This window comes from Rhinoraja longicauda, chromosome 27 (assembly GCF_053455715.1).
Source record: "Rhinoraja longicauda isolate Sanriku21f chromosome 27, sRhiLon1.1, whole genome shotgun sequence".
Lineage (NCBI taxonomy): Eukaryota > Metazoa > Chordata > Chondrichthyes > Rajiformes > Arhynchobatidae > Rhinoraja > Rhinoraja longicauda.
This window is the reverse complement of record NC_135979.1, coordinates 25,851,052-25,859,250: the sequence shown is the minus strand read 5'-3', so window position 1 is coordinate 25,859,250 and position 8,199 is coordinate 25,851,052. Positions and strand designations below refer to the sequence as shown.

General features: G+C 47.2%; 1 protein-coding gene across 1 annotated transcript in view; it reads left to right on the top strand.

Moving 5' to 3' along the window:
* The first annotated feature begins 5,229 nt into the window (after positions 1-5,229).
* Positions 5,230-8,199, top strand: part of LOC144606753 (protein eva-1 homolog B-like) — a 58,263-nt gene continuing 55,293 nt past the window's right edge. The window contains exon 1 of the mRNA XM_078423096.1: positions 5,230-5,523. The gene's annotated coding sequence lies outside the window, so the exon portion shown is untranslated. The remainder of the gene's footprint in view (positions 5,524-8,199) is intronic.

Below are 8,199 nucleotides of genomic sequence, written 5' to 3'. Positions count from 1 at the left end.
AGATGCTGGTATCTTGAGCAAAGCACAAAATGCAGGAGTAACTCAGCAGGTCAGGCGGCATTGGTGGAGGGAAAGGATAGGTCACGTTTCGTGTTTGAAGAAGGCTCCCGTTGCCTGTCCGTTCCCTCCTCAGATGCTGCATGACCCGCTGAGTTACTCCAGCACTTTGTGTTTTCCTTAAAGCTGAAGGTAACTTTACTTTTGTGTTCACACTGATATGATTTGAACCTCTAATGTCCCCAAATGAGACTTGCCGCTGAGTTATTGGCCTGAGATTGTGTCTTTCAAAGCTGGTGTTAGGATTTCACTTTGCGGCTGCTTGATACCGTGATAAGATGTGCCACTGCCTTGGCATGTTGTGGAGTATACCCTCACCAGCAAAGAAGCAAGCTGAGCGAAGCTGATTCTTATCAAAGTGAGCAGAGGTGATCAGGGCGAATTCCATCAAAGAATCACTGAGGGGTTGGCCTAAGAGTGTACTCAAGAAGAACGGATTTGCAAAAATGACCTTTCACCAAATTATTTCTGAGACTTTCCGGTACGACATGTAAACAATGAGATGGAAGTGCACATAAGATCCAAATCGGGATTTAACAGTAAAGGTCAAATGGAAGAGGAAGGCTTGTTAGAGATACCAAGAGGTCAAATGGTCAAACCCTCAAGGCCTGACTGAAGCTTTAGAAAATCATCAGAGGGACTGAAATTCTCACTTAATAACCGTGCAAAAAAAAGCTTGAAAAATGTTTTCAATAAGGCCGCGCTTAGAGTATTGTGTTCAGTTCTGGGCACCATGTTATAGGAGAGATGTTGTCACACTGGAAAGGGTGCAGAGAAGATTTACGAGGATGTTGCCAGGACTCGAGGGTCTGAGCTATAGGGAGAGGTTGAGCAGGCTGATACTCTATTCCTTGGAGTGCAGGAGGATGAGAGGTGATCTTATAAATTTATACAAAATCATGAGACGCACAGAGTCTATTGCTCAGAGTAATTGAAAACCGGAGGAGGTCATAGATTTAGGGCGAAGGGGGAAAGATTTAATAGGAACCTGAGGGGTAACATTTTCACACAAAGCATAATGAGTGAATGCAACAAGCTTCCGGAGAAGGTAGTTGAGGCAGGTACAATAGCAACATTTAATCAAACTATCCCAATGTTTAAGAAACATTTGGACAGGTACATGGACAAGACAGATTTAGAGGAATACTTGACCAAGTGGACCCGTTGGGCCCAAACCTTTCCTGCATTGGTGCAGCACCTTATCCTCCCCCTGCCTCCTCCCCTCCCCCCCCTGCCTCCTCCCCTCCCCCCCTCCCCCCCTCCCTCCCCCTCCCTCCCCCTCCTCCTCCCCTCCTCCCCACTCACCCTTCCCCTCCACCCCCTCCTCCCCTTCCCCTCCCCCCCACTTCATCCCCCTCAACCCCCTTATCCCCCCTCCTCCCCCCTCCCTCCATAGGAGATAGATTTAAACTTTAAAATGTGAATAACTTTTAAAATATAACCGATTTCAATGAACCTTCTTCCATTGGCACCAAAGGGATGGCGGTGAGTAAGGTGGGCCTAACATTGTCGCGCTATCGTGTACCGTTTTGGCTGTAGTTCAGGGACAAACAAACAAACAAACGAGAGTTTTAGTATATAGATGGGCCAAATGCGGGCAGGTGGGACCAGCGTAAATGAGACATGTTGGTCAGTATGGGCGTTGGTCCGAAGGGCCTATTTCTACACTGTACCACTCTGACTCTCTATGACTCTCACAGCAGAAGTTATGGGAGTCAAGTCAAGTCAAGTTTATTGCCATAAGCACAACTTTGGTGAGGTACCGGTACAAAGAAAATCTTGCTTGCTTGCAGCAGTTTCACAGGCGCATAGGCTCAGCCAACATAAATTATACCCAGCCCAAAACATCACCTATCCATGTTCTCCAGAGATGTTCCAGTAATGGGAGAGTCTAGAACCAGAGGGCACAGCCTCAGAATAAAAAGCCTACCTTTGTAATGGAGGTGAGGAGGAATTTCTTTAGCCAGAGGATGGTGAATCTGTGGAATTCACTGCCTGTGGAGGCCAAGACATTGGGTATTTTTAAAGTGGAGATTGACAGGTTCTTGATTAGTACGGGTGTCAAAGGTAATGTGGAGAAGGCAGGAGAATGTGTTGAGAAGGAAAAGTAGAATGGCAGAGTACCCTCGATGAGCCAAATGGCCCAACTCTACTCGTATGTCTTATGCTGCCTGATCCGCTGAGTTACCACAGCGCTTTGTGTCTTTTTTGGTAAACTAGCATCTGCAGTTCCTTATGTCTAAATTATACATAGATTATACATATATTTCACATATATTATGCAAGAGAGTATAAAGAAAAAAGTCTGTACAAAAAAGATAAGGCATTAATTAGCACAAAAACATGATTAGGAAGATAATAATTCCATGGTAGTGCAGAAGGCACCATTAGTGTTCCATTCCTAAAGCAGGATTAGGGTTGCGCAGGTCAGTACAAGAACCTGATAGTTGTAGGAAAGTGCTGCACCTGGTGGTGTGGAAAAAGCTCACAAGGCCACAGGAGGAGCGTACAAACTCCGTACAGACAGCACTCGTAGTCAGGATTGAACCCAGGTCTCTGGTGCTGTGAGGCAACAACTCTACAATCATGTATAAAATCAAGAGAGGAATAGATCGGGTAGATGCACAGAGTCTCTTGCCCAGAATAGGGGCATCGAGGACCAGAGGACCTGGGTTCAAGGTGAAGGGGAAAAGATTTAATAGGAATCTGAATGGTAACATTTTCCCACAAAGAGTGGTGGGTGTATGGAAAAAGTTGCCAGAGGAGGTAGTTGAGGCTGGGACTATCCCAACATTTAAGAAACAGTTAGACAGGTACATGGATAGGACAGGTTTGGAGGGATATGGACCAAGCGTAGGCAGGTGGGACTAGTGTAGCTGGGACATGTTGGCCGGTATGGGAAAGTTGGGCCAAAGGGCCTGTTTCCAACTGTATCACTCTATGACTCTATAACTTCTATGTTATCCCAGTTTCCTGCACATTCAAGGGCAATTTTACAGAGTCCAATTAACGTACCAACCTGCATGTCTTTGGGAAGAGTGTGGAAATCGAACCAGAGAGTTGTGAATTTGTGGAATTCTCTGCCTCAGAAGGCAGTGGAAGCCGATTCACTGGATGCATTCAAAAGAGAGTTAGATAGAGCTCTTGGGGCTAGTGGAATCAAGGGGTATGGGGAGAAGGCTGGAACGGGGTACTGATAGTGGATGATCAGCCATGATCACATTGAATGGCAGTGCTGGCTCGAAGGGCCTACTCCTGCACCTATTGCCTATGTATCTACCTATGAAAACCATACGGTTACAGGGAGAATGTGTAAACTCTGCACAGACAGCACCCAAGGTCAGGATCGATCCCAAAGCTTTTCACTGTACCTCGGTTCATGTGACAATATTACTAAACTGAACTGGTCACTAACGCTGCACTACTGTTCTCTGTATTTAAACACTGAGTAGAAATGCTCACAACTCAATGGTTAAAACGTGGATCTCCTGTACAAGGTTATATTTATTTTGTGCACACTTCATAAGCGTGTTAGTACCAACAGGATTGGAACTTGATGTTCTTAAAGTGCCCTCACAACACAGCATTATTAAAACTCCAAAGATAGACACAAAGTGCCAGAGTAACTCAGCGGGTCAGGTGAGGCATCTGTGGAGAAAACGGATGGGTGACGTTTCGGATTGGGTCTCCACATCAGTGCAACACTGAGATAGCCAGTTGCTCTTAAAACAAAGCAGATTTGTGAATGCTCTTGATTGATTGATCGATTGATTGATTGATTGATCGATTGATCGATTGATCGATTGATCGATTGATCGATTGATTGATTGATCGATTGATTGATCGATTGATCGATTGATTGATCGATTGATTGATTGATTGATTGATTGATTGATTGATCGATTGATCGATTGATTGATTGATTGATTGATTGATTGATACTTTATTATCGCATGTGACATGTTACAGTAAGAATATTTGTTTTTAATGATTTGTTTTGCATACCATACACAAGGTATGCAAAGAGGCGCCACATACAGGGCGCCGACAAAGTTACAAAGTGCTCATTACAGTCCCCAATGGTCCACCTTGGCTGTCGGCTGCTCTCCCTAGGCTGGGTCCATCTTTGTTCTCGGCTCTGAAGCTGTATTCTTTGGAAAATGACTTCATCTCAAACTCTCCCAAGTGATGCTTGGCACATTTTATTAGTCTGGACTCAGTTCAGACTTGGGCTGAAAGGCCAACGATGATGTTTCAGACCCCAGGGCCATACGAGAACTGAACACTACCTTTGCACTAGGCAACACCGTTAAAAAATCTTGTACTTAATATAATTGTATTTAATTGTATTTATGTATTTATTTGTTTTTGCATTTATTGCATATATGTTTGTACGCACCGTCAGGATTGGCTATTTTTTAATTTCGTTGTACTCGTTGCAATGACAATAAATGAATATTATTATTATTATTATTATTATTAGGATGTGTAAGATGTCCAATTATCCAGAGTCTGAGTGACCTTCCCACCAAAGTGGATCATGAGACACCGGCTCCTGCTGGATCACATGTCTTTGGCCAAATGCTTCATAATATTTAAGAAGGAACTGCAGATGCTGCTTTAAACCGAAGATAGACACACATAAAAAAAAAGCTGGAGTAACTAAGGGGGACAGGCAGCATCTCTGGAGAAAAGGAATGGGTGACGTTTCGGGTCGAGACCCTTCTTCAGACAGTCTGTCCCGCTGAGTTACTCCAGCTTTTTGTGAATCTCTTCATAATGTTTAGTTATTTCAAAATGTCGTTGTGCAGAGAGCTGTCAGTAATTGCACACTGAGGGCGGTTTTACAGAGACCAATTAACCTACTGTTGGCTACACACTCTCTATATCTGCATTGGGTCCTTAGGAGTACAGACTGAGGAATTTGGCAGTGCAATAGTTTGCACCTTTGTCTGATTAAAACGACTTGGGGATAGCCGGTGAAATGTTCGACTCCCTGTCGGGAGATGACAACGTTCATAGCGCCCCAGTTATTAACCGCTTGTTCGAAAGGAACTCTTTCACACCTTTTTTTGCGTTGTCCCCTCCCTCCCTCCCTCCCACCGCCACCCCCTTCACAGTCCCTCCCCCACCTTGCCAAATAAACCACACACACACACACGCAAATGTTTGCTTAGTTTGAAGGAGACGTGGGTTTTTTCTTTCACCCGGCGGTGTTGGTGCGTGGATTTGGAGACTGGTTATTGAGGCCACAGTGAGCGGATAGTTGGGCAGTGGAGGGGGAGAGAGAATAACAGCGGCCCCCTCGGTTAGAATTTCCTGTTGCGGCTGCCTTAATGCTAAACAGATCTGTTCTTTCCCCAAATTCATCCAGGGAGCTCCTGGCTCCTGTCAACTGGTTTTGCTGCCAAAGAGACTGAGCGCGGGGCGCTGCGCTGCGCTGCGCTCCGGGGAGTTGCCGAGCTGGTAAGACTTTCTGTCCTTTATTACATCGGGGGTGAGAGCGACCCCACTTTTTTTTGTTTTATTCCCCGACTTTGCCCTTCCCACCCCCCCCCCCCTCACTCTCTCCCCTGACTCCCCGCCTTCCGAGTCTCTGCAGTGAGCTCACGAATGCATGAGAAGATGTGGAAGGAAAGTTATTCTGTGTGAGGGAGAGGGGGAGAGAGGGAGGGAGAGAGGGAGGCAGAGAGGGGGAGAGGGAGGCGGAGAGAGAGGGAGATAGATGGAGAGGGAGGGAGAGATGGAGGGAGGGAGGGAGAGAGAGGGAGGGAGGGAGGGAGGCAGAGAGGGAGGCAGAGAGGGACAGGGAGAGGGAAGGAGAGGGGGGGAGGGAGAGAGAGGGAGAGAGGGGGAGAGGGAGAGGGACTCCAGTAGACAGCCCGGCTTCACAAGGATGCCTTTGGTGACATCTACTCCCTTCCTCTCTACGAATGAACACTCCGACAGTGTCGTTGAGAGTTGCCCGAGGGCGTGTGAAGTCGGCAGGATGGATATTTGCAGGCGGACACAGAGTGCTGGAGGAACTCACGAGGACCAGGCAGGCAGGCAGGCAGCATCTGTGGAGGACTTGCACAGACTGGACATCTCTCCAGACTGACTGTGTTTCCAATGGCCCCGGCCCTTCAGGCAGAGACAGACTTGATTAGAGCGGGTGATGGGGAGAAGGCAGGAACATGGGATTGGGAGGCAGAGATCAGCCACGACTGAATGGCGGAGTAGACTCGAGGGGCCGAATGGCCTAATTCTACCCCCCCTATAACCTCTGGCCCAAAACGTCTCCTGTCCACTCCCTCCACGGATGCCCCCTGTGTTCCTCCAGCACTTTGTATTCTGCTCGTGATTCCAGCATCTTGCAGTTCCTGGTGTCTCCGGATAATTTGAAACGCAGGTTTAATACTTTGAGTTAACTTCTGGCCGTGAGTTTTCAGGCATCGCGTTGCAAACCCCAGAGGCGGGCAAGCGAGAGGAGCTGAGGTTGTTGTGGTTATTTATACAGCAAGGGTCCTGGTGCAGGAAAGGGTTAAACTTTCACCTCAAAGAGCATCTCAGTTCAAACACTGGTTGTTCCGGGAAAAAAAAGCCAGGAGAAAGCGAGGCAGCGTAAGAGGCTGTGGGGAACTTGAAACTGGACACAGTGGCAGCAGGCGCTGTATTTAAAGGGTTAAACATCAGTGAGCTGGATTTATGAGCGCCACATGTCAGAAACTTAAACAGTCTGGGAACCTGGCGTGGGTTGTGGGAGGAGGGTTGTGCAGAAATGGTTTAGTACATACAAGATTGTGACTTTAAAGACTGGGTTGGACTGAGACACAGATGTCCGGAGAGAGGTGGATCTTTATTTAATGGACGGTTCACCCTTTCTTTCCCCACTGTTCAAACAAGGTGGAGAGGCTCTTACAACCTGGCTGCAGGGAAACTGAGCCCTTTTGCAATGAAATGGTGCAGCTGGTAGAGCCCCTTCTCCAGAGCTCCAGAGACCCAGGTTCAATCCTGACCTTGGGCGCTGCCTGTGTGTAGTTAGCATTTTCTCCCTGTGACCTCGTGGGTTTCCTCCGGGCGCTCCTGTTTCCTCCCACATTCCCAAAGACGTGCGGGTTTGTAGGTTGATTGGCCCTCTGCAAATTGGCCCTGTGGTTAAGGGAGTGGATGCGAAAGTGGGACTACGTAGAGCCGGCGTGATCGATGGTCAGTGTGGACTCGGTGGGCCCCAGTCGTGCGTTTCAATCAGTCAAAAACGATGCGAATTTTTCACAGGGTTTCCTCCCACATCTCAAACACAGTGTGTTAATTGCCCCTCGTGTGCAGGTGAGTGGTGGAGTCTGGGTGGAGTTGATGGGAATGTGGGGAGAATGATAGGGGATTAGGAGCAGCAGGAGAGTTTCCCCAAATGGGTTGGAGTGGGAGCCTGAACAGAGAACGTGGCTTGTCCTTGCAATGTTACATCATGTGTTTTGGCTTCAATAGATGCCAGGGATCTGCAGGGAGAACATGATGATGAGCAGTCAAAATGTTGAGAAATATCTCTTGAGCCCTGGCTTCCCTCCTGCCAAAGGTTTGGATTGAGTTCACCCGAGCTGTGGTTCTCTATGGTAAGAGGACTAGTCATGGCCTCACAGCAGGAGAAGCCTTGAGGAATTGGAAATAAGTTGATGCAATGCTGGGCACATGTGGAGTGAAGTTCACCCTTCTGGTGTAGATCCTTTATCAGTATCAGGGTTACATCTGGAACATCAAGCCCGCTCTTTGTATGAGTTGATATCATTTATGGTTGATATCTCCAATGAGTACATTTTCTATTTTGTGCGTTGTTAAGATGGATCACTTGTTTCATTTAATCGGCTTAAGTTCCTGATCAGAAGACTATGGTGTGATGGACGTTTCTACCAGGTGTTGTAATCGGGCTTCGATCCCACCAAGATCCTGCCACTGGACGTAGAACAGGTTCCTAATTCTAATAGAGATAGATTGTCATTATCAATTGTGCTGCCTTCCACATGGCAACTTAGTCTTTTGTTGACCGGGAGTTTTTATCCCACAGAGGCATCAGCCAGTAGCAACTTCCACACTGACTAAGTTTCCAACGCAACAAACACTCGAACACATGTTGGAATTCTCCACTAACATTACGCGTACCTGAAA